The 23,211-nt window shown below is 40.4% G+C and overlaps 2 long non-coding RNA genes across 6 annotated transcripts in view; one reads left to right on the top strand and one right to left on the bottom strand.

The window, feature by feature from the left end:
• The window catches only part of LOC104147125 (uncharacterized), a 72,025-nt gene extending 66,811 nt beyond the window's left edge, over window positions 1–5,214 (top strand). The window contains exon 2 of the long non-coding RNA XR_694852.2: window positions 1,040–5,214. This is a non-coding gene — a long non-coding RNA (uncharacterized lncRNA). The remainder of the gene's footprint in view (window positions 1–1,039) is intronic.
• The window catches only part of LOC104147124 (uncharacterized), a 139,376-nt gene that overhangs the window by 97,903 nt on the left and 18,262 nt on the right, over window positions 1–23,211 (bottom strand). The window lies entirely within an intron of this gene.

Genomic DNA, 23,211 nt, shown 5'->3' with positions numbered 1-23,211 from the left:
AAATGAGCTTCTGCTGTTGGACCCCTTTTCTGTTACCCTTCAAAAAAATTCTGTGTCCCTTTGTATTTTTGCAGAAGAATTCCGAAGCAAAAGTAAACACCCAAAACAGAATACCATTTCTAACTTTTGCAGATATAAAAAAAATGATTTTTCTTTCTGCCAGTGCCATAATTGTGAAGACAAATAAAAAACTACAAGAGAAATAAATGGAAAAAAAGTCGTCTCCTATCTCTTTAGGAGTTTTTGTTAGATTGTGAAAGAGAGAAGCTAAGTATTTGCTGCCCTCAAGTGGTCTCCTATTTTCTTCTGACTAGAGGTCTCCACAATGCTGCTTAGCCATTTTTATAGCTACCTTCTGTAATAATCAAAATATCTTATTGCAATGTTCACTTGTTCCTCCAAACCAACCCCAACTCCTTCTGTCTGAAGAGCAATTGAGAGCTCCCTGTTTTGGATCTGATGTATTTACCCGTTGCATCCAGAAGTACTGAGGAATCTCAGGACGACTATGTTGCATCAGACAACTAATATGTGTTATTTGACCCTTTGGAGGCCATGAATGCCAGGTCCCATGGTGTTGTGTCATATAAATACAAAGTAAACAGATGGTGCCTCAAAGATAATACACAGTCTTGGCTACAAGAAGATGCAACAATCAGGCCAAAAACAGAAGCGGGGAACAGGAGCAGGACAAAATGAGTGAGGAGAGCAAGTTCTACACAGTTCTCCATGTCTTTGTATAATAAAAAACATCTGCATATTAACATGAAATAACAGCTCTGGAGGCATTTATGTTTTCCTCCCCCTCCAATTTTATCCTAAGGTCCCTGTCCCTCTCTGACATATGTTGCAATCCTATTGTGAAACCAGTCATTTTCTGAGATTACTGAGAATAGCAGGTGGGCATGACATGAAATGACTAAGCCCCCATCATTTGGGACTGGCTCCAAAGGACATGGAAACTGCACATTAGAAAAAAAAAAGGGAAGGGGATGTAAAAAGATGGTAAACAATGCAGTCTTTTATATTTACTTCTCAGATTATGCATCGCCTGAACTAGGATACTGTATCTAGCTGGACCCTCACCTGGACAATCCCAGCTCCTTCCTCCTGTTGCTGTTGAAAGCCTGGTGGCTGCCAAGACTCTGCCAGGAAGGGGTCTCTGCTCCTCCAGGGAGCCAGCATAGTGTGCAGCACCCAAAAGAGAAGCAAACCACTGTCTTTGTGTGCAAAGTGGGCTGCAGGTGCTGCGCACTGGCATGCTTGGGCTCAGCAACCTCGGCTGCACTCCCACTTGAACTCCTACCTTCCTCCCCAGAGCCCAGATTGACTCCTGATGTTTGGCTTGCCTGCTTTTTTCTAGACCATCCATTTCTCTTCGTTTGTGAAACCACACAATCACTTCTGTTTATTTCTGAAGCCATGCAAGATTACACATCAGGTGGCAGAACACACTTGTTCTCACAGTTGACACAGTCATCAGAGTATCAACGATTGCATTTGTGATTGCTTGGTAATGGTGGCATCCAGTTTTCTTGCATTTCTTCAGGCCACTATAGCTACATTTCAGAGAACCCTCAGGCAAGTGTTCCCGCCCCCTAGGAGTAAGCAAGGGAGGGAGGAAGCACAGTGAGTACCAGCAACATGTGCTCCTTTCTATGAACATCCTCCTTGGGGAGAAGCTGTTCAGCACACAAGGCAAACTGATTCCTAGGCTGTTTCCCACAGAAGATTTCTTTCAGTTCTGGTCTGCTTTGTTTTACTGAACAGCCTGCCTATGAAATCCCGGCTGCACGGGATACTAATATCGTTTTAAGGACTCTTACAAAGGGACATAACAAAGCCTAGGTTCAGTCTACGCCAGGCAGGAAAGCTACAGCACTCTCACATCCTCGTGCACGCTCACTGGGTCTGACGCTGCTTGCACCGGAGCAGGCACAGAGCTCAGGAAAGTCACACCAGGGACTTCCCAACACAGCGAGCTGCCGGAGCCTGCCCATGGACAGAGATCAAGGCCGTTTTTCTCAGCTTTGACCACACAAGACATCTGCAGCCAGAGTGATTCTGTAAGGCCTTGACCTGTCACCACTTGTTGCCAGATAACAGCTTTCCTCTTCATGCTCAACAAGCAAGGGGTGCAGGCAAATGATCAAGCAGAAATGGGTATGATACAGGAACGCAACAACTAAAAATACATTTGATGTTCCTAGGTGGAAAGCAGCAACGCAGAGCCCATCTTAGGCCTCAGCCAGCTTTAAGAAGAGCATGCAGCAAAGAACTTCCTTTGCAACATTTGCATGTGTTCATTAATGAGCTTGCTGGGAATGTAATTTTCCAAAGATTTCCCTTGTCAGAGCAGCCGCATAGCACAACATGGCTGCAGCAGCAAAGCCTACCATTTCATGATGTAGAAGAGCTTTAGGACGTTTCATGAAACAATCAAGCGGAAGAGCCAAAGAGTGTAACAGAATGCATATAATTCCAGTTGTTTTGTGAAAATATTCAAATGTTTATTCTGAGTAAGATATAAACATCTAATCAGACTAACAAATATTCTCTCTCTTAACTCCAATACATTATGTTCTTCTGACTAGCATTGCTTGTCAAGTAACATACTCTTTAGCAATGCCATACCATACCTGGTTTTCTGTAACTCACAGATGACATGCAAATATCAAAGGCTGAGGAAAAAACCCAACTCAAAATGCCATCAACGGAAAGCTCAGTATAGTTAAGTCTCCTGAGTTGGAAAAAGGCAATCTTCCTCCAGAGATGCCTTTTTAGAAGTAAGCCCTCAGCATTTGCACTGAGTAAGGACAGTGATCTTGGAGAAGTCTATATCAACCTACTCTGCATCTGACAAAACGAAAAAGAAAATCATTCAAAGCATCTCTGATGCAATGATTTCAACATCAATGATTGCAGAGATTTTTTTTTTTTTTAGTTACTTGACCTGTAAGCAAAACATAACATGTCAAACTGTAGGTGAAAGAAGGGCATAGTTTTGGCTTTCCTACTATTGCTATCAAAACTAGGCAACTATCAGTTCAGGACAAGAAACCAAACACACAGGGAAATCATGATCAACTGCTGTGGAACATTAAAAGCCTACAATTCTTAATTCAGGTGTGGCAATGCTGATATCCTGGAAATCGTCACACTATAGTCAGCATTGCATAAGATTCTCTGGTTCGTATTCCTGCTCCTATTTTTACCTTTAATCCCCACCATTAGTTCACTCTTGTGTAGTTTCAGCCCCTCTTCCGTTTTAAAAAGGAAGGAGCTACAGTACACGGTAGATAAGGACTCCACTCATCAGGATCCTCTATTTTGTCCTGCTATGTTGACTGTAAAACTCCAAGTGGAAAAGCTGGATGGAAGAGGCCAAAAAAAACAATCTGTGTGCACGCAACTGGAGAACTAGCAGTATAGCTGCAGCATCTCTATAAATGAGAGAATGTAGTTTTAGAGGCTATGCCTCTTTTATTATTCCCTAATAAATATATGAGAAATATGGTGCAAGTGGTCAGCCTGGCAGAGCACACATCAAGATAGAACTTATAATTAAAGAGGCAAACAAAGCTGCGCTTATATTTCCAGGCCTACAAATCTGCACAAGCACTGAAGCAAGAGAAACAACAATGAAGTCCATAAACAAACCTATTGCTAGGGAGCACGGAAGAGAAAAGAAAAGTAGAGGTTTTGCTAACTTTTAGGGGGAGAAAGGACAGAAAACAGGCAGCATGCTCTTGCCAGGAGTTAACACAAAAACAACTGATGTGTTGTGATTCCACGGCTCTGTGACCGAATAGGACTGCAAAGAGCCCCTGAACAAAATGCTAAGCAGCAAAATATAAACTGGATACTCACGTTATGGACCCAAGAACTCACACACCAACATGTAATTTGCAGATGTGAAAGTTTCCTTAACTACAGAAAGGAACGTTTGTGGCTCACATATTCCAGCCAACAGGAAAGGTTCGAGTTTGTACAGCAGATAGCTCAGGCCTAACCCAAGGGAAAGGCACATAGATAGCAAGAACAGCTGAACTCTTATAGAAAAAGATCATGATATGGACAAACACTTGCACAGAACAAGATCAAGGATCAGTGATTGGATGAGATTGGAGGCATCACAGTCCACAACACTATTTACATGAAGTGATGTGAAAAGCATGGATAAAAAAAACCAGCCTATAAGCAACAGAGGCAAGAAGCTTAAGTGACCTCCTCTGGTGCCGTTCAAAGCAAAAGGAAGGCAGAGGCAGGCCTTCTTTAAGGCTTTCTTAATTAGCATACAGGACCATGATCCCCATCTCAGGGGGAACTGGGGCAACCCAGCTCTGAGCAGCACCATGATTTTGTCCCTTATCACCTACAGCCCCAGGATCGAGCACCAGCCAAGCTCCAGCCCCAGGCACCTCCCTACAGGGAAGAAGCCCCAGCCCCAGGCACTGCACAAAAATGGGAAATAGGATCCAAATCAAATTAGCAAGAATGCAATGGAAGAGGTGCTGGCTGAGCCTGCAGTGAGACATGGGTTACACCAGGCAGCTGCAGCAATGGAGTAGCAGTGAAGGTATTTGGAAAGTAGAAGCCAAAAAGCTTAAGCACACAGACAGAAAGAGTCACAGCCAGAAGAAAGCATCATGGCAGGCAGCTAGGCTGACTTGGGAACGCTAAAAAGAACAAGTTACACAAGTGACATGAGGACCCAGCAGAACATGTATCCTCCAACAAAGCAGCAGCCAGCTCCCTCACCAACAAGACGTGGACAGGCAATGAAAAAGCCCCAGGCTTAAAAGAACAGGAAGATGTAAGAGCCCATAACCAGGGACATGAAAGGCTGCGTTCCCCAAAGCAGCTCTGTGCCCAACTGCTGGGCAAACAGCTACAGAGAGAGGCCCAGAGCCCATCGGAAAACAGCACGCGTAGCAGGCTTGGAGCTTCGAGGCAGGACCCCAGGCTGCAGCCAAAAGCACGTTTGGAGGCGGGTGCCAGGAAGCCCATGCACGTGCACAGGGCAGGAGCCAGGCTGCAGTAGCAGCAGCGCAGCAAATGGTTCTCTTAAGAGACTTTTACAAAGGAAAAAGAAAAAATAGCTTTCTCCTGCTCTTAGCCAGCATGCATTGCATTCAACATCAGTCATAAATAGCTGAATGATATTGCATCAACTGTTAACATGAAATCATAAATAAAAAAATAATGAAATCATTCTTGTTTCTGGTGAAGAATTTAATGTACAGCCTTAACATAACTCATGCAAGCAATTGCTACTGTTCTGCTTTTTACAGGAGGGAAAATGCCTCTGGGACAGCACAAAGCATTTCTGTGCTCCTGACAGCTAGAAGGCATGCTTGCAAATGCTGACCAAGATCACTTTTTGCAGGGACATGAGCATGTGATTTTCTTGGCCAAAGATCATGCTTCTGTTGATTGATGACTCTTTGAATTGTGCAATCTGTATCAAATCCCCATCCTTCTAAGATGCAGGTAACAGGTGAGAAAGACACCTGCTGCCAGTACACAGCAGGCTTGATGCCAGGCAGGTGGGCCCACAGGACAGGGGTGTTTCTTGCTGCAAGTCCAGCAAAAAATTGTACAATATGCATGCATTGGATCTGGCTGTGCTGCCTAGAATCATCGGCGCAGAGTTTCCAACAGCATTAAGGTGGCCCTGAAATTACTCACTTCATTCTGGAGCTGCGCTACAAAAAACCAAAAAGCTGATTTTGGGCATACAGTTCTACTTTGTCCCTTGTCTCCTTTTAAATATTTAGTCTTACTGTTTACTAGTTTAATTACAGAAAACAACAGGGTTTCTGGATAAGACACTGAATGAGGACAAAGGTTTCAAATTCTTCTCTCTTCTACTGTCTTGAGACATGACCTTGACAAAAGCCTTTCCATCTCCGCATCGCTATTTCACCTCCTAAGTATTCTCATTTACTTAGACAAGTCAGATTTCCCTTTCAAACTTTCCCTTACTGTGCATTTTTACACAACAGGGCTTTGATCCTAATTTGGACCTTTAAGTGCTGCTAAATTCAAAATTCATCACTTCTATATTGAAAAATGACTGACTGTATTCACTACTGCAGGTGGAGCCTTATACTAACATAAAAAATGCAGATCACTGCCAGAGAAAGATTATTTGTAAAAGAGAACTAGTCAATTGGTATGACAAAACAGCACAATACTAAGTCTATTGTGATTACATAAGTTAAAATGATTATTACAGATTTAATAAAGAAACTAGAAGCAGCTGCCTTATTCCGCTTCAACTGCTGTGAGGCTAATGAGCCCAGACAATACAAAACCTGTTTAATTACGAGTTAGTTTGTTATTACTGTTGCATTGTTTCCAGAAATGTTAAAATGCTCATGGGAATAATATAATCTATATACTATAGATGGTGCATGAAGATTCCCACTAACATACAGCGGGCCACAAATTCTGTTTCAATTGTTTTATGGAAAATTGTTGTTTTTAGCTTGTAACGGCTGAACTGTCAGGAGCGTGGGTAAAGCAGTGTTCCTACTGAGCCACAGGAACTCCTGGAGGTGATAGAAAGCCCTTTTTGGACTACCTATAAAGTGAGTAGTGTATTGACCACCGTGGCTGACAGCACGCCTCTGGCACACAGCACGGGAGCACGTAAAGGTTCCCGGGCTGGCAGTCAGCACACTAGGCATTTTTTTCCCACATAATTAAGGGAGAGAGAGGGTGCCAAGTATGAAAGATAAGGGAATACAGCAGAGCTAAAGGCAGCAGGATTTGTAAGTCTCAACAGGAGGCAGTTTGGGTGGTATTTCTTCTATTGCTGCACTCGTTTCACCTTGGTGGAGGCCTCCTACTTAAAGGTGTTCCGTAGTTCTTCAAAACACCACCACGGAAGACAACAAGATGGGTTAAGAAGCAAGTATGCAGCAAGGTAACTGGAAACCAGATGAAAAGGCAGTATAAAGACACAGCACATCTGTGGTTTCCACTGTTTCTACTCCTCTTACCCATCTGTGACACAAAGTAAACTGTTTTATAGTTGGCTCCATTCATTATTAAAGAAAATGGATCAGATTCCTGGTTTGTGAAAGAGTTACAATCTCTAAAAAATTAGGCTGTTGTAAAGCATCTCACCACTTTTTTTCTGCTCTGGACATGATAAATAGCAATTGATGTGAGGTAAAAAATGGTCTATTCTTTCACACCTTGCCTAGATCACAGCGTAGGTGAAGGAAGAGGGGCAGGTGACAGACTCTGTGAACTGCAGCAGATCAGCAAGATCTCTTGATATGGCAAAAGGGGTAGTTCCAGCTCTGGTCTAACACCACAAAATAGAGAGGGGATTTCTGGCATTGTGGATACCATTTCAAATCACTACTGCATTTATTGTAGGAATAAAGTACACAAAGCTCAAGAGATCTTGAGGTTTGATTGCTCACCAGAACTACCGATGACTGATTCACTGTATGACTGCAACCAAGTTTCTTCCCTTCCAGGTGCTTCTGTTTACTTTGTCTCTTACCCATGTCATTCTTTTGGGCAGAATATTTTTTTATCTACATTTTTGCAGAATGTAGAGTAAGGAGACTCCAACCTTGAGTGGAATCCCTCGCGAACATTTTAGCAATGATAATATCTGAAGATTCATTTAGAGCAGATAGTCTCAAAGTCTTAGATTTCAAATAAGCAAGAAAATCCAATGACGGTTCTGGTTAAGAGCACTTTGACTAAATGCAGGACTCTGAATACACAGACAGCTAGACTGAGCCCAGTTAATCACTGGAACTCCCTTAGATGAGAAATGGAAATTGCTTTAATAAACTGTTGCAATATGTCCTCCCACACAAGAAGCCAGCTCTGCTGCCTACAGCAGTGCTGTGTTTGCCTTCACAAAGGACAGCTGATCTAGAAATGCTGCTGCATCTGGGGAAAAGCATGGGAGATAAGTGGCAGGAAAGCAGTTGCATAGAAGACCAGGGAACTAACATTTCAAGCAAGAATTTTAAAAACTTTAAAATAGGAAACCAACAGAAAATGTAACATTCAAAGGGATTTGTCAGAAGACTAGCAGAGAAAAGTTCTTCTTTCATATTAAAAAAAAAAAATGGTAAATTACTTTGAAATAGAGACTTAAATAATAATTCAACTCATCTTACATTTCATTATTTTACACAGCTGCCAAAAACCACCTATTTTATCGCTAATTCAAAAGTGGTGGGATTTCAGTGCTTTGCAGCTATCAATATAGCAACATATTTTACCTTCAGAGTATAGTTATAGGGTTTACTTTATTTGTGTCTCACAAACAGATTGTTTAGCGTGTCTAACATATACTGTTACTCATAAAAAACGCTGATTGACCAACAACCACATATGCTGTAAAGATAAAAAATAAAATATCACAGAGTAGTTGTCTATTTAGAATTAACTTTCCTAGTCTAGATGCACTTCCCCATTTTCAATAGATTTCCTTATACAGATCCCACTAGTCACTTATCCCACCCCCAGACCAAATTCTATATCCTTTCCACTTAATTCCTTCACATGTTTATTCACTTCCATGCTGTTTTTTCACTTCTGACACTTTTTAAAACAATTTTCATTTTTTCAAGTGATATAAATTGTACCATTTATTTTGCTGACCTTTACAAAAGTAAGAGGAACCTCATTTTTATAAGTCTCCAATTAACATTCAAAATGCCTGTACCGCAGGTTCCGATAGCCATGTAAATGTGGCTGTGAAGATTAAATGGTCTAGTTAATTTGCTGATTCCAGTGGAATCATACAGTCCTACCTAAGGTGTCCACATTAAAACCAAATGGTTCATAGAAAGACAGTGAAAACCAGAGGAATTCTTAATTATTAACTAAGTACTGCAAAGTGTTAGTGGGAATGTAAAAAGATCACAGATGGTTTCCGAAGCAATGTTAGCTCATCAGATTAGCCTTTTGTGCATTAGGACATTGTAACAAACCACAGCCAATAACTATGTTTTATTAGCTACTCCTGGTTTTCAGTTACTGCAGGTTTTAGTTCTCAGCATCCTTCCTTGCCCCACAGATTCAGACTGACTGGGTCAGAATACTTTGGTCAGAACAGGAATTTACTTTTGGCTACTCTTTTGAAATAGGAGTTGTATTCTTTCAGTTGCTTTGTTTGCTTTATTCTGAATTCCTTTCCTATTTCTTTAGCGAGGTTGAAACGACCAGATTTCTTGCAAGTGGGTACAAGCATCTCTATCACAGCTAACAGGATCATATCTGGAAATAGACAAATTGGTTCTGTAAATGTGTACGGAGACTTGCCCTATCTCTAAAAATATAAAATACTCTTCAGTTTCAGTAGGACTTCTCACAGGCATAGAAATAGGAACACATGTACTTCATTGCAATATTACAGCTTGCTTCTGTCCTTATACTTTTTATGAAAGTGGCTGATAAACAGAGATATGACTTCATACTCTACTGAACGGGTAAGAAGTAATTACAGTTAACCACCCTTTACTGATACCACACCAGTTGGTCTTCGGAGGATCAGATAACCCTTTAGAAAATTATTTTTCTTTCTTGGAATGCTTTAAGCAACGCTTCTAGAAGAAAGAGACAGACTGTAGTCTTATGTAACTGGATATTAGTCAAGTCTTACAGCTGTACCTCAAGCAAATATCCTTCCTGGAGCTTTGGCCAAAGAGGTTCACAAAAGCCTTGTCAATAATCAGACAGAAATGTCTATACTCACTGCAGAAGTCACAACTGACACCATGTGGCCTGCACTACACAGGATCTCACAGTAGATGTTCAGGAGAAGATGGTGTTCATGTCCTCATGGTCTTTTAAAGATAGGCACCGACTTTCTTGCCCTGCCCCTACTCAGCTCCCATCCAGAGGTGGTATATCTACAGCCTGGCATTGTGCCCAAGTTAATAGGATTAAGCCCAGCCACTTAGCAGCTATATCCTGTCAAACACCCAGGCAGCCCTATGTTCATGAAATCAAATCTAGAGGAAGAAAAAAAATCTCACTAATAAGGTATCCCATAAGAAGAATTACGGAGATAGCTGGGGTAAGAGAGCTGTCGCAATATTTACCTTACACATTAAAAAAAATCCTCTTTGGCATTTTTTAAATTTTAACAGCTGAATTTGATAATAGACAGTAATTTATAATAAATAGGCTGATAGAAGTTAGAGGGCGGGATATTCTTAGAAAGAATCAGGCTACATCCAGTACTACAATTTCAATGAAAATAAAATGCTATTTAACAAAGCTAAAGTAAATCAAGTCACTTTACCACTGAAGCCACATACCGTGGCTTCACATACAGTGAATTTCAGCAGAGATCAAATTCATAACTTCTTGGAGAAAAAAGGCTTTTAATAGATGCATAAACAAAAGTCTAGCTTTTCCAGTGCGGTCAGTTCAGTTTTAGTTTGTGCTGAAATACATACATACATATATATATATTTACAAAATAATACCACTGTAGAATACAGATATACTAAAAAGAAGAATGGGAGGGAAGTCTTTGAAATGAAGTTCTCCAGCTGAAATTGCTTTTGGCAGGAGATACGCAGGAAGCTTAGATGTGTAGTATATACCTCACAAGTCGCATTTAATAAATTCCCTAAGTCTGGTATGCAGGTTTCAGTTAGTTCAGAACATCAGCTGAGACAGACTCTGTTTCTTACCACTTGCCCTTGAAAAGACATCAAGATAAATCATTTTCCAACAGGAAAATCATCATATTGGGTATATCTCTACAAAGACTAATTATTCTCTACTGGAAGGGAGTGTTACCACATAATCAATCTCTGCTTTTCAGACTAATCAGAGAAGCATGCAGAAATCTCAATGAGCACATGTCAAATAATCCATGTAAAATTACCATACCAAGGGAGTTTTTCATATACAGTTCTGCTTTGCTTGAGATTTGAGAAGTACTGGGCTTTCCTCTGTAAAATAACTTCTCAACCAGGAAATATGAGGGTCAAGAAAAATTTAGCACTTTTAAATGCATATCTGTTACACGCATTTTGAAATCCGTTACAGAGGAATAAAGACAAAAAAGTGTTCGTTCCAAGTAAGTAACAAATATTTACCCAGTACTAGCTTCATCACTTGTAACTTCCATTTATGGAAGCCTCTTTCCAGAGACACACCAACTCCTTTCCTCCCCTCCTTTTTAACTTTCTAGGATAAATTTCAGCTCTATTTTGCCATTGCCAGTGTTACTCCTAAGTATCTGAGAGACCAAGGGGTCTCATACTCTTTGTTACATATTTTCTTCTTTCATCCCACCCAGAATAAACAAATCCCTTGTCTGGTCCATAATATCCATTTTGGCTGAAGTCTTTACTTCTAATCTCCCCTTTAGCACAGGCACACTTTTTGCTTCAGATCTTAAAATCTTTGTTTTCACAAACAGCTGAGAACAGTTGAGAGGAAAGAATATAAAAGATGGTTTGTTCCACTGTGGAAATCCCTAATATTCTGTTCTAAGAGGGTCTCCTGCTTCAGATATTTACCACTTCCAGATGTTTCCGTGAAAGGATTAACCCCCCTCCCAATGAACCTAATTGTTCTATAGTGTCCTGCAGGATGTGGAGAGGGGAAAAAGAGGGTATTTTCCTCTTGACCCTTAGCTGAAAAACAATTTGTACCCTGAATTTTGGAACAGACAGCCTCTGTAATGTTCCTGCAGTGTAAACAAACAAGCTATTTTCAGTCTTCAGACAGTCTGAATTTATTAAAGATGTCAAAGTTTTTTTATTCAATAATACAGCAGCAATGAGGTCCTAAAATGCCCACTTATGCTGGTTCTCGCCTAAATTTTCTTGCGTATCAACATGCAGTGATGAGGTTTCTAAACTTCAGACACCTACAATTTACTCTGGAAAACGACAAGATCACAATAAGAAAAGCAAAGTAATATATGAATAACAAAATGGTAGAGCTAGCTGGCAGTGCACAGTGATTCAGCAGGTAGATGCTAGAACCTTACTTCATTTATTTCAAGAATCCACTGTGAGCTTATTGAATGTAGCATATATCTGGAGTGAGAAGACACTTTAGGAATAACTTAATTAGCTATATTACTCAAAGATACAGCTCAGTTCAGTTCACCTTTTAAAAAAATCAGTAAGGAAATTTAAAATACTGAAGAAAGGTGCTATGTGCTTTGGTGCTTTTTCTGTAATATATAAAAAAGCATCATATGCTGTGATACTATTTAAGTATTTAGAACTAGATAATGAACTGATGTCTCAGCTATCTTCAGTACTGTTAAAAACATAGCATTATTCCTCCACCTGTAAGCAGTAAAACTTCTTAGCTACACACATACTTTGTATGTGCTTCTTCAGCATAAAACTACCCTGCATCACTGAATGCTGGAATCACACAACACAGTGCAATCACTTGAGCACCAGAGGATTCCCCCCTGCTCCCAGAATTACAGTTGCCCATCTGCCAAACATGTTGCAAGATGAGCAAAATTTTGGAGGCCAAAAGAAGAGGTTGTCACATACGAAGGATGTAAGAGCAGACTGTAACTTCCTCTGTATGGACTTTTCCTTTTAAAATTAATTTTCTTTTTTTATTAATTAATTTTCCTTTTAAAATTAATTTAATCAATTTTCTATTTTCTGTATAAAAAACCTGTAAGAGACACATACTAGGTTGTAGATTGAGACTGCTTTTACTGAATAAATGCTTCTGGGAAAGCAGCTGCCCAGCAAGTCACTTTTTAGATAGTTTCAATTTTCTGTCTCTCCTTCACGTCTTCCTTCCAGGAATTTATTTCAATGAATGTTGATCCGTATGAGCTATTTACCTCAATTTCTTATGAATTAAGTGCAGTAGTACAATCATTTAAAAACACTAAAGCACATTGTACTTGAGTTATTTTATATTTCCTTCAATAAAAGGCTAAAAGAAATCAACAGGCAAGACTGACAAGCAATTAGTGATTTAGGGTTCCAAAATGGAAAAAGCTTAAAGAAGTCTGCTGTCATCATCTTTTCCCTGTAAATCAGGTTCTTGTAAAATGCATCCAGTTAGAAACACAGATCCAGGTAGAAACCTTCCTCACTCCCAAATCTATAAATAATTATGCATAGCTGGATCTAAATCCCTTTATTTTGCATCAGCTGAAACTGCAACTAGAAACAATTAAATATTTAACTAATTAATGTAATGGCTCAGTGCTAATATTATTTTTAGTCTTACATTTAAAAACAGCAGAATAGCAAATCATCTTTCCAGTGCCAACAGAACACCAGGAAACTTCAGAAGCAGTATGAAATGTGAAACTTCACTTTCCTACCTGAGGGCCTTTTTTTTTTTTTCTCTCCCATGTTCCCACATTAGATGGTACTGCATGAGAGAGAAATACATAAGATATAGTGTCATTATATTGACTAACTACAAGCAATCAGACTCTTTGTCACCATTCTGCGGCTGGATACTGGTCCCAGTTCTTATCTCACTTACACCGTGGGAAGTGAGGAGAAATATCACTGAAACCAAAGGAATTGTCTCAGCGTAAAACAAACATGAGAAGAGCATCCCACTCTTGGCACTTACAGCGCCTCCCCAAGGTCGGTGACGGAGAGCAGCTTCCTCTAGAAGAGGGCACGGACTGCAAAGACAATTTGGGGAGAAAAGTGGGCTATTTTTATTAGCTGTTTAATTTTGAGTCTTTATAATTCATATTTCTAAAAAATGTTGAGTGTTTATTTTTTATTTATATAAAAACAAGCTAAAATGCACAATCACATAACACCAGCGGATAAGCTGTGGCACCATATATATTGCATGAAATCAGGAGAGCAAGCAACACTGTGCCTACTTAGTGTATTTTTACGGAACTAAAAAAGAGGCTGTCTTTTACAGAGACATCTTTTCATCTTACTTTTTCACTATCACATGGCTCTCCTTTCTTTCCTTTTTGTTTTATATATGCTAACATACACAATCTATTTTCCTGACTATATAAATCCTAGCCTTTATTTAACTTCTCTGGCTGCCTCCACAAATAAAGGCTGCGTTCAAAGGAGTTCACGCCTGTGCTTCTCTCATTCCTGTTGAAGAGACCAGTGTAACGCCTCCTAAACGGCAGCAAACAAGGGCCCGAATACCCATTTTTAACCCTATCCTTCACTACAAATTAATCAGAACCCCCCCCATCCCATCCTGCTTATGTTTTTTACTCACAGAAGGCAAAACCATTCAGTCTGTGAGCTGTTTAACAAATACAGTTCCTTGGTTAAGGGCGAAAAAAAAGAAACATTGCATCCTGCTTTCCCAGGATGGCAAAGCAATGTGGTTCTCATCAATTCTAAAATGCCAGTCCTAAAAGGACTTGCACCATCCCTTTTTATAAGTTTTTCAGCACCTCATGATCAGCTCGTGATCAAAGACGGAAATCACTTACTCTTGTACGCACCTGCGTTTCCTCACTGGGGCAGGACCAACTTTCTAGGGAGTGCAGAAGTCCCACTTGAAGACCCCCTATATTGGCTTTGAAAGAGAGTTCTTTCATGTACACTATTACATGTAAATCACCTCTCTATTCCCTAATCTAGTCAAATTGCTGGATTGCTCAAGGGCAAATATCCAGTAGCAATAACGAATTGCAGCAAAATAGAAGAGAGCAGCGTCATTTCAAACAAATACATGCTCCAACAAAAAGGTAGTTCCAGCCTTCCCTTTACTTATGTACATGAGGGAGCCATTTCCCAATTGCACACAGCTCCCCAACGTGCAAAGACCTGCCCCAGCCAGAACGAGCCCCAGACTGCCTCACTGCTGGGAGGGGAGGTATGCAAGGTCGCCCTTGCCCTGCAGTCCTTAAAGCCTTCACCCCTCCCAGAGAGGGGGACTATGTAGGAACAATGATGATTAAGGCTTTAAATCAAAAGATGTGATGAGATGATTTACATACTTCAGTTAGGGCCCTTAGGATGTCTGCATTCATAATGACGTCCACCCCATTAAAATGGGGCTTGTCCTCATGCATTTTACCCCTGGATGAAACACAGTTATCAGCCCCATTTTCAACCACTGCAAAAGGCCCACTGCTGAAATTCTCAGAAGCGTATTTCTCTGGAGCCATTCGCTGCACTAAATCAGGCATGATCTTCGGGGCACAAAGAGGGAGGTGGGAGCAACAACATTGCTAAAAGTATTGTTCTTGCTATAAAAAGTAGTATCACAAAGGGTAGTATCTAGGCAGCAGGCAACAAGACCACATTGTATAAACAAAAGAATCCAAGATCATTAGTTAATACTTACATTTTCTCATTCAGAAATGTGTTGAGTTAAATCAAGTAGGTGACATTCCTCCTTCAGTTTGAACAAGCTAAAAATCACATGCCAATATCTCCAAATTCACAAGGATCATGAAAAGCCAATAACTATGATGTAGGAAATCTTTATAGATGTTACATCCAGTTCAGAGCTCCACTTTCACTTTAGCTTGGTTTGATATACTACTTCTCTAGCATTCCCATCATTTCCAAATTGATTAAATCAGTGTGACTGATGGCAAAGTGGCTGGGGATGCGACACAGACGTTAGTTAGACTGAGTAAAATTCACCAAAGGAAGATTTTGCGACACACCAAATACTGCCGACACTGAATGCTACTAAATTGTGGTGGCAGTTAAAATTTTTTAAGTCATATTTCTCAAAATTACATCTAGAATAGCCCAATTTCTAGCTGAACAAAGAAGCTGGGTATCATAAAAAGTCGTTATAGGTACAATAAAAAGTGCAAGGAAAATATATTGCTTAGAAAAACAAATGCCTCTGACTACATTACCTCCTCAAATTTGCACAAATTACTGCCTAAGAGTACCTGAAGGGCAGATTCTGAGGAAGGACAGCATGGAAGAATAAGATTCGGTATTTGTTTGCAGCATTATTCACCACCAGCTCAGCTGCAAAAGTCAGGGCACAATCACTTAATCTTTTATTGCACTGTTAACGGAGGTTTAAAAAGCCACTCTTCCTCAGCGAGCAGTCACCACACCTCAGGTGAGAGGCAGCTCTTGACTGCATGACAGTTCCTACTTTGCTGCCATGCAAATAATATTCGTTCTCCCAATCTACTGAAAATCAGAACCAAACCCACACTTCAACTAGCACATCTCAGCAGAAGGACAGTCACAAACAGCCACAGGGTCGTTGTTTCTCAGTTTTTTCAGTCAGGAATACAAACACCCATCTCATTACGGACTTCATAAAAGTAGTTTCAATTAGCATTGAGCTGAATTGCATGAGACACAAGAAAAATTCTCTCCCCAGTAGCATGTAAATAACATCTGACCTTCCACAGTATCAGGTAGACTAATGCTACTTTAAATGGCATTGCTCTTACTGTTGTTCTAAGCTGAAGTATAAATTTAACAGCACACTTAAGTTAGTGCTACTTAGCTTTGCGTTTACCTTCACCTACAGGTTGTTTTGTGGTTTGTTTTCTTGTAAGCCTCAAATCCCAACTCCAGGAGGCAGCTTGCTGAGAGGAGAACAGAAACCACTATCAGCATATTCTGCCAAAGAACTGCAGACAGGGTATATTTGAGAAATCTTTGCATTTGCAGAGCGGGTATCTGGAGAAAAATTACTGAGGAGAAAATAAATTAGCAAAATTGGAGACAACATCCTCCAATACTAATGAAGAGACAGTCTGAAGGATCAAGTTTCCAACAAAAACATAGAAGCACAGGACTGGAAGGGGCCCCCAGCATCATTCAGTAACAGGCACCACAGGACAACGTGTCACTGAGGTGCTCCCACAGGTTGTTGACTACCCATGCCACTACATACATGCAATAGAGTCTAGAAATGTAGGGCTGGGGGAACCTCCAGAGATCAGCTAGCGTCCATGCACTCAGACCATATCTGGCAGATGTTCGTCAAACCTTATTCTAAGATCACTCCCGTGAAGCAGCTGCTGCTTGCAGGGGAAGCTGAGAGGGGCATAAAGCACTTGGGATAGCAGTGTTCCCATGCAAGCACCCTCCCTTCTCAGCCAGTAAGACTTAGACATGTCATAATTCCAGTCATAACTTCTGTTTGCCACCAATACTCTACTAAAAACTCTGGGCTCCAGATCTGAGCAACAGGATCTGCTCTGTTTTCAGAAGCCATGTTAAGACAATACAATCAGGGATGTTTCAGTTCCTCACAGTGAAACTTTTCCTGTTTCTTTTTCAGCCTAACAACAATTCTGTTTTTGGTGCCTAATGATTTCGGAACTCAATTCCTGTTTTCCAGCAGGACACTAAATTCTGAGACAACCATATTCCCCTGGCTCTCCCTCAGACTTTGACTTGAAGGTACTCAGAATTTGGAATTTATTTCATGCCAAATTCCAACTTTTTTAACGGCGCTTTCTTCTGAAAGAGAACCAAAGAGAGTATTTTCAGATTGTCTCTATGGAATACAAACTTTGAAATTTTTTTGTTACAAGGGGAGTATCTAGGAATGTTCAGATGTTCTTTGGAAGGATTTTAAATCATTTTTATATCTTGAGGTTCTTGTACTATTTCATACTATTTCACAATATGCCATAAACTGAATATGTCATGTTAATTCATATAATATCCCATTGTATATTCTGTTTTAAAATCCTTAAGAACAGTAGCAATTCAGAACACACTGAAGATTTTGCTCTCTTCTACTCAGAAGTTCTTTCTATGTGCTGAACGTGTCATCATATTTTTACTGACATAATATATATAAAAGATAAAATCAAATTCAAACAGGACATTTATTTTTGCACCTTCTTTTTTGAAACATTTTCTGAAATGGGAGTATTTTTGAAAAAATTCTTCATGAAATTTCACAGAAAAGATACTACTTCAGCAGAAGTTTCACAGACTGCATTTGTCAGATTTTTGTGACAAAACTCTCTTCTGGCTAATTTTATCGGATTTTCATGAGCAGGGCTCCTAAGTGCCTCATTGACTTGAATATTGACTTTGGGATCCTCAGCGTACATACTTCCTCTGTATGGACTTTTCCTTTTAAAATTGACCTATAATCTATTTCTCAAATAAATATTCTGCAAAAGATATGTATTAGGTTACAGAATGTGGCTGCTTTTATTGAATACTCTAGCAAAGCTGCTGCTCAGCTAGCCATTTTTTAGATGGTTTCAATTTTCTGTCTCTCCCTCACCTGGCCTCTGTTCTTTCCAGGATTTTGTTTCAATGGATACCGATCAGTAAGAGTTATTTGCCTTAATTTCTTCTTACCCTAAGTGTGGATACCCATGAGGAACTGCAGCGCATGGGTGACCCACACTAGGACAGAGACACTAGAGCAGAGCAGCAGGAAAGCTGAAGAAGCAAAAAGCAGCCGAAAGACATCATTACAGGTATGACTCCAACCCTGCTGCATCGCCCTTTGCCTCACTGGAGGAACCGGGATGGACTGAGTGCATCCCACAGTGAAAACAGGGGATGTAGAGACTAGAAAGGAGGGGTGAAAGGTGCTTGACTTAAGCTGAGCCTGGGGTAGGGAGAGGAAAGGTGTTTACTTAAGTACTTATTTGATTGTTTGCGACCTTTTTGCTCAGTAACAAAATCAATGACAAGAAGTTCATATTAACTGGCAATGAATTAAATTCAGTCCAAATGCCCTGATGCGGGACTATTTTGCCAGCAATGACTGCTTCGGTCATTTATGCTTCTCTGTTTACATTTGATTTTATGACAAAATAAAACCAGCCTTACAAGCACAATGACAAAACAAGTTAAAATTTCACAAAGTAAACAGCCTCCACTGTGCTAGTAGCTCTAATAGGCAGGTGTTAAAATGAAGATCCCAGAGCTTTAACAGAAATATATTTCACATCCACCTACTGTAAACAACACCAGAAATTTTACACTATGATAAATCAAAATGTACAGGATGCTTATTCCTAGGACAAAAAGGTACTGAACATTTTTATCACAGAGGATTAAATAATAGATCTAAACTTGCCATATATTCACATGAAGCTCTTTTTATGGTTTAAAAAATTCTTCTCTTACAGATAGAGATGGAGTTCATTTTCGTACCTCACTCTTTCCCAACTAGGCATTAACCCCTGAGCCTGAGCATAGTTCTACCACGAAACCACACCGTGGCTGTATATGTAGTCTGACTGGAGGCGAGTACTATACTGAAGTCAGAACCTCCTAAATACCATCCTCATCTTAAGGGATCCTGATTCTCTAAAGTGTATATTTGGTATGTGAGAACATTAGGCTGTGACCAACCAGCAGATTGAAGACCTTAAAAATTTTACATCTCAGAACGATTTCTCACAGAAGCCTATCACGGATGGCTACGTGCGGACCCAGCCAAATCTGCAGTCTCAAGGTTGACCACCTGCAACCAGTTTCACCAGGATGAGACTTAAAGGAGTGAGACAGGCATAAAGGAGTGAAGGGCATCAAAATCTGAACCTACAGTGCAGCAAAATATTACGTATTTTATGAGAAGCACAAAGTCCTGATCCAGGCAGTATCCTAAGGCATGAAATAGACTCCATTCCCACCTCCCTCCCTGATAGTCTACAAAGACAGAACTTGTGTGCAAAAAAGCACTCTGGCTGAAATTTAAACATTACAACTTTGAAAATCTGTCCTTTGAACTGTGTAAGAATTAACTATTATTATTATTATTATGAGAGGTACTATGAAAGCAATTCGGTTCATCTGCTTTGTTCCCTGGCTCTATCTTTAACAGCGATGTTTTTACTTCAGCATCATCCTTGTGATAAGAAAATTGCAGTCTGTGCAGAAAAGGCTGCAAAGCAGCTGAAGAGCACCCCCAGGTGGAATGAACCTGGGCCCTTCTGCTCCTTCCAAGCAGTGGGTGGCAATTCTCCTGTAATGTGGGCAGAGAGGAAGGAAGGGATAGAGGGGAGGAAGAAAATCCAGACCCACAAGCAAGATTTTTACATAGTGTGATTTGTTAAGTCACACAGTTCCCACATCTGTATCAAAATAGGATTTCTCGACTGTCTCGCATCTTAACATAGCCCCAAAAGGTTCTGCACAGTAAGCTCCTCAAGCTGGAAAATCAGATTTCCCTTCACTACCAGCAGTCAAAAGCCCATCCTCTCTGGCAGACCAAGATGGGAAGAAGAGTAACACTGTTCAGGGATGTCATCCCTAAGCACCCAGTTGTAGAGACCATAGGACAACTGGATGAGAAGGGGCCCTGGGCTCTGGCAGACTGGGAAAAAGCCTGGGCAGCCGCCTTGGCGCAGGTTGGGAGGAATGCCCTGCACAGCCGTGCGGGTTCGCAGCTGCGCAGGACGTCTGGACAAGTGCAAGCGCGGTGTGCAACAGGACACACAATGCAAATGAGAAGCTGCACTCCAATTAACCACTGGTGCGATAACAACCACCCACCCTGGACTGACTTGAGTCGGAGGTTAGGAAACCTCCCTTCACTTCAAGTACATCAGTCTGTGACTTTTCCTCTCAACCTGAGCTCATCTACAGGGAAGAATCTTCATATCTCAGTTATCTGTATTTGGAGAGAATAAAAGAGGTATTAAAGGAAAGAAAGCAGGCATTAGTATGCAAAAAAGGCTTAACAAAACTCTTCTATTTTCATATAAACTCCTTTATAAATTCATTGAAAGAACCTTTTATTAGTTAACTGAGGCATTTCCTATCTTTTTTTTTAATGTTGCTTTATTTCTACAGACTCCAGAGCGATGTCACTGTGAAGCAGAGCAGACAGGAATAGAAATAAGAAGATTAACTGTTAGAAGCAATCTTCTTGTCCTTGTGTTTCTGTTTCTTGTGGTTTAGATTGTACAGAATTACATTCAGCTTCCTCAGCCGATAAGGAATTAACAGATACTGTGAACTGACTCGTGAGGTTTGTATTTGATCATTCTTGTTATCATGTTTGTACTCCCCTTCCCTCTTCTCCCTTCCTCCCATTCTCCAGGTTTACAAAGGAGACCACTGTGTGGCAGCCCAGTGCTAAAAACAGATGGACACTATGGTCAGCAGTGTCCCTTTGGAAATTTCTCAAGGCTGTAAATATATAGGGAGCAAACATTCAGCTCTCTTTTTGCTGTGATCACAGGCACTGGCAGTGAGAGAGACCTGGCTATTTACACTGCTACTGAAAGAGCATTCTCCATGCAAATGCGTTCCTTCTTTCTTCAGACAAATGCCAAATGGTCTAGACCTTCTGTCAATTACCCATCCAGAGAGGATACTTTGCAGAATAGCAGAGCTCAAAAGATTGCTTTTCTGTAGAACTTTAAATTACCTTTCTTGGTACCATTCCATTCTTCCAATTTAATATTTCCATATTGTGCATTTCTCATAATTCAACATATGACTTTTATATCGGAAAGGTGAGTAATATATAGTCATGAAGTAACTTCTAGTACCTTCCTCTATTCCCTATGACAAGTGCTTCAGTTAATGCTGAAGTGCTTACTTAAGAAAATAAACAGAATCTACAAAAAATAAAACCCACCATGGGGGAGGGGATTAATGCAGGGAAAACATCAGAATCAGGGAGACTCAGACAGGATATTAGCATAATAGCTCAATTTAAAGACTCAAAAATTTACCTGTGTATTCTCATTTCTGATGTGTGAATGATGATTTCCCTTTGCAAAATTGTAAAAGAAGCATCCAGCGATATCTGAAACCCCATGCCCTGCATCATATATCCCTTGACATGCTGTATAAACAAGTAAGCCCACAAACAGAGGGCTTTTTTCTAATTGCAAATTTGCCCTGATGTGACTCTAGCCTCTTTAGCTATGATCTCATCTTACCTAACAAGCTGAGTAGATCTATGTGTCTGGTCACTGTTTTGATGGGGACAGCCAAGGAAAACATAGGCTTGTTCCACAGCTGTGTGGCTGATTCAGTAAATGGCACTCTTTCTTCTGAATCAGCACTGAGTCACTGGTGAAGCTCAGCATTACAGAGCATGGTATTTCCAAAGGAGCCGTGTTTCAGCTAAAATACAAACTAAGACCTAGTTGAGGGCTCAACATGTTTTTTTGCCAGCCAGGACAATGAGCATTATGGCTTTTCATGCATAAAATTTCAGAAACCAAAATAGTCTTTTATTTCTTGCCCAACAGAGAAAATAGACGATATCTTCCACTTATGAAAAACAAAACCTTCACATCTGGCATGGTTCCAAATAGTAACCCTCCACCTATCTGGACTGTGGTTCCACCAGCAATATACCCATCCCTGGGGACCTACTTTGAGCACGCAGAAGAACCTGGTCTAGGGTGCTAGCTTTATTAAGCACACGGTGCGGGAGGGAAGCACATGCTTTAATCACCAAAAGAGGAACCCGAAGGGTTCTCATCTCTAGGATGACAGCTTTGGACAAAAATTGCTAAATAGCTCATGGCAAGCTTCCACATACTAACAAGCCCAGTTCAGAATGGCAGAATTAACAGTTGCACAGGCTTTAGCTTCTGCTGTGTCTGATGCAACCCTTCCGCACAGTCTTCCTTAGCAAGGTAGGGAAGTTTCCCAGTCATCCCAGTGCTAGCTTTAGGTCACAGCTAACAACTCGGAAGTCTCTAGGGAGAGACTTCTAGATCATCCTTAGACCCCAGCTCAGAGATTTTGTGTGAGTGCCTAGATGTAGGTTAGATTGTAAATATATTTACATATATATATTTACATATGTTTACAAAGTACCTGCTGCTTTCTCATTAATGCAGCTGGGATTGAAAGCATGCCCACTAATCCGTATTATTAACTCTAGACCAGTAAAAAATCTTTCAGGAGAGTTTTCTTCCATAAGAAAACATCAATTCCTAAAAAAAAATATTCTGCAGGAACAGATTGATTGAATCAAGTCTTCTAACAGTGACCAAACAGACTTCCTAGGGAAACCTGCCTGGTTTCCTGCTAGCTTGCTGGCCTCCCTGAAAGCCTCCCCAGTTAGCAACGTGTCTACGCTCACAGGCTCCCTGCTGTGATCGTTATGGGGAGCCTTATCCTTTTCTATTTAAAATTATGGAATAAAATCTTTCTTCCGTTAATTAACTGAAATTTCATATTCCTGCTCTGTAGGATGTGAAAAATTCCAAGATATTTAATTTCAACACAGAAAGAATGTGTGAGTGGCCATAAACTTGGCCATTTCTCCCACTACAGGAATTTGAGGTTGTGACCAGCCCTTCTTACACATCAGTAT

Source organism: Struthio camelus, chromosome 1 (genome assembly GCF_040807025.1).
Source record: "Struthio camelus isolate bStrCam1 chromosome 1, bStrCam1.hap1, whole genome shotgun sequence".
Lineage (NCBI taxonomy): Eukaryota > Metazoa > Chordata > Aves > Struthioniformes > Struthionidae > Struthio > Struthio camelus.
This window is presented reverse-complemented; position numbering and strand designations above follow the sequence as displayed.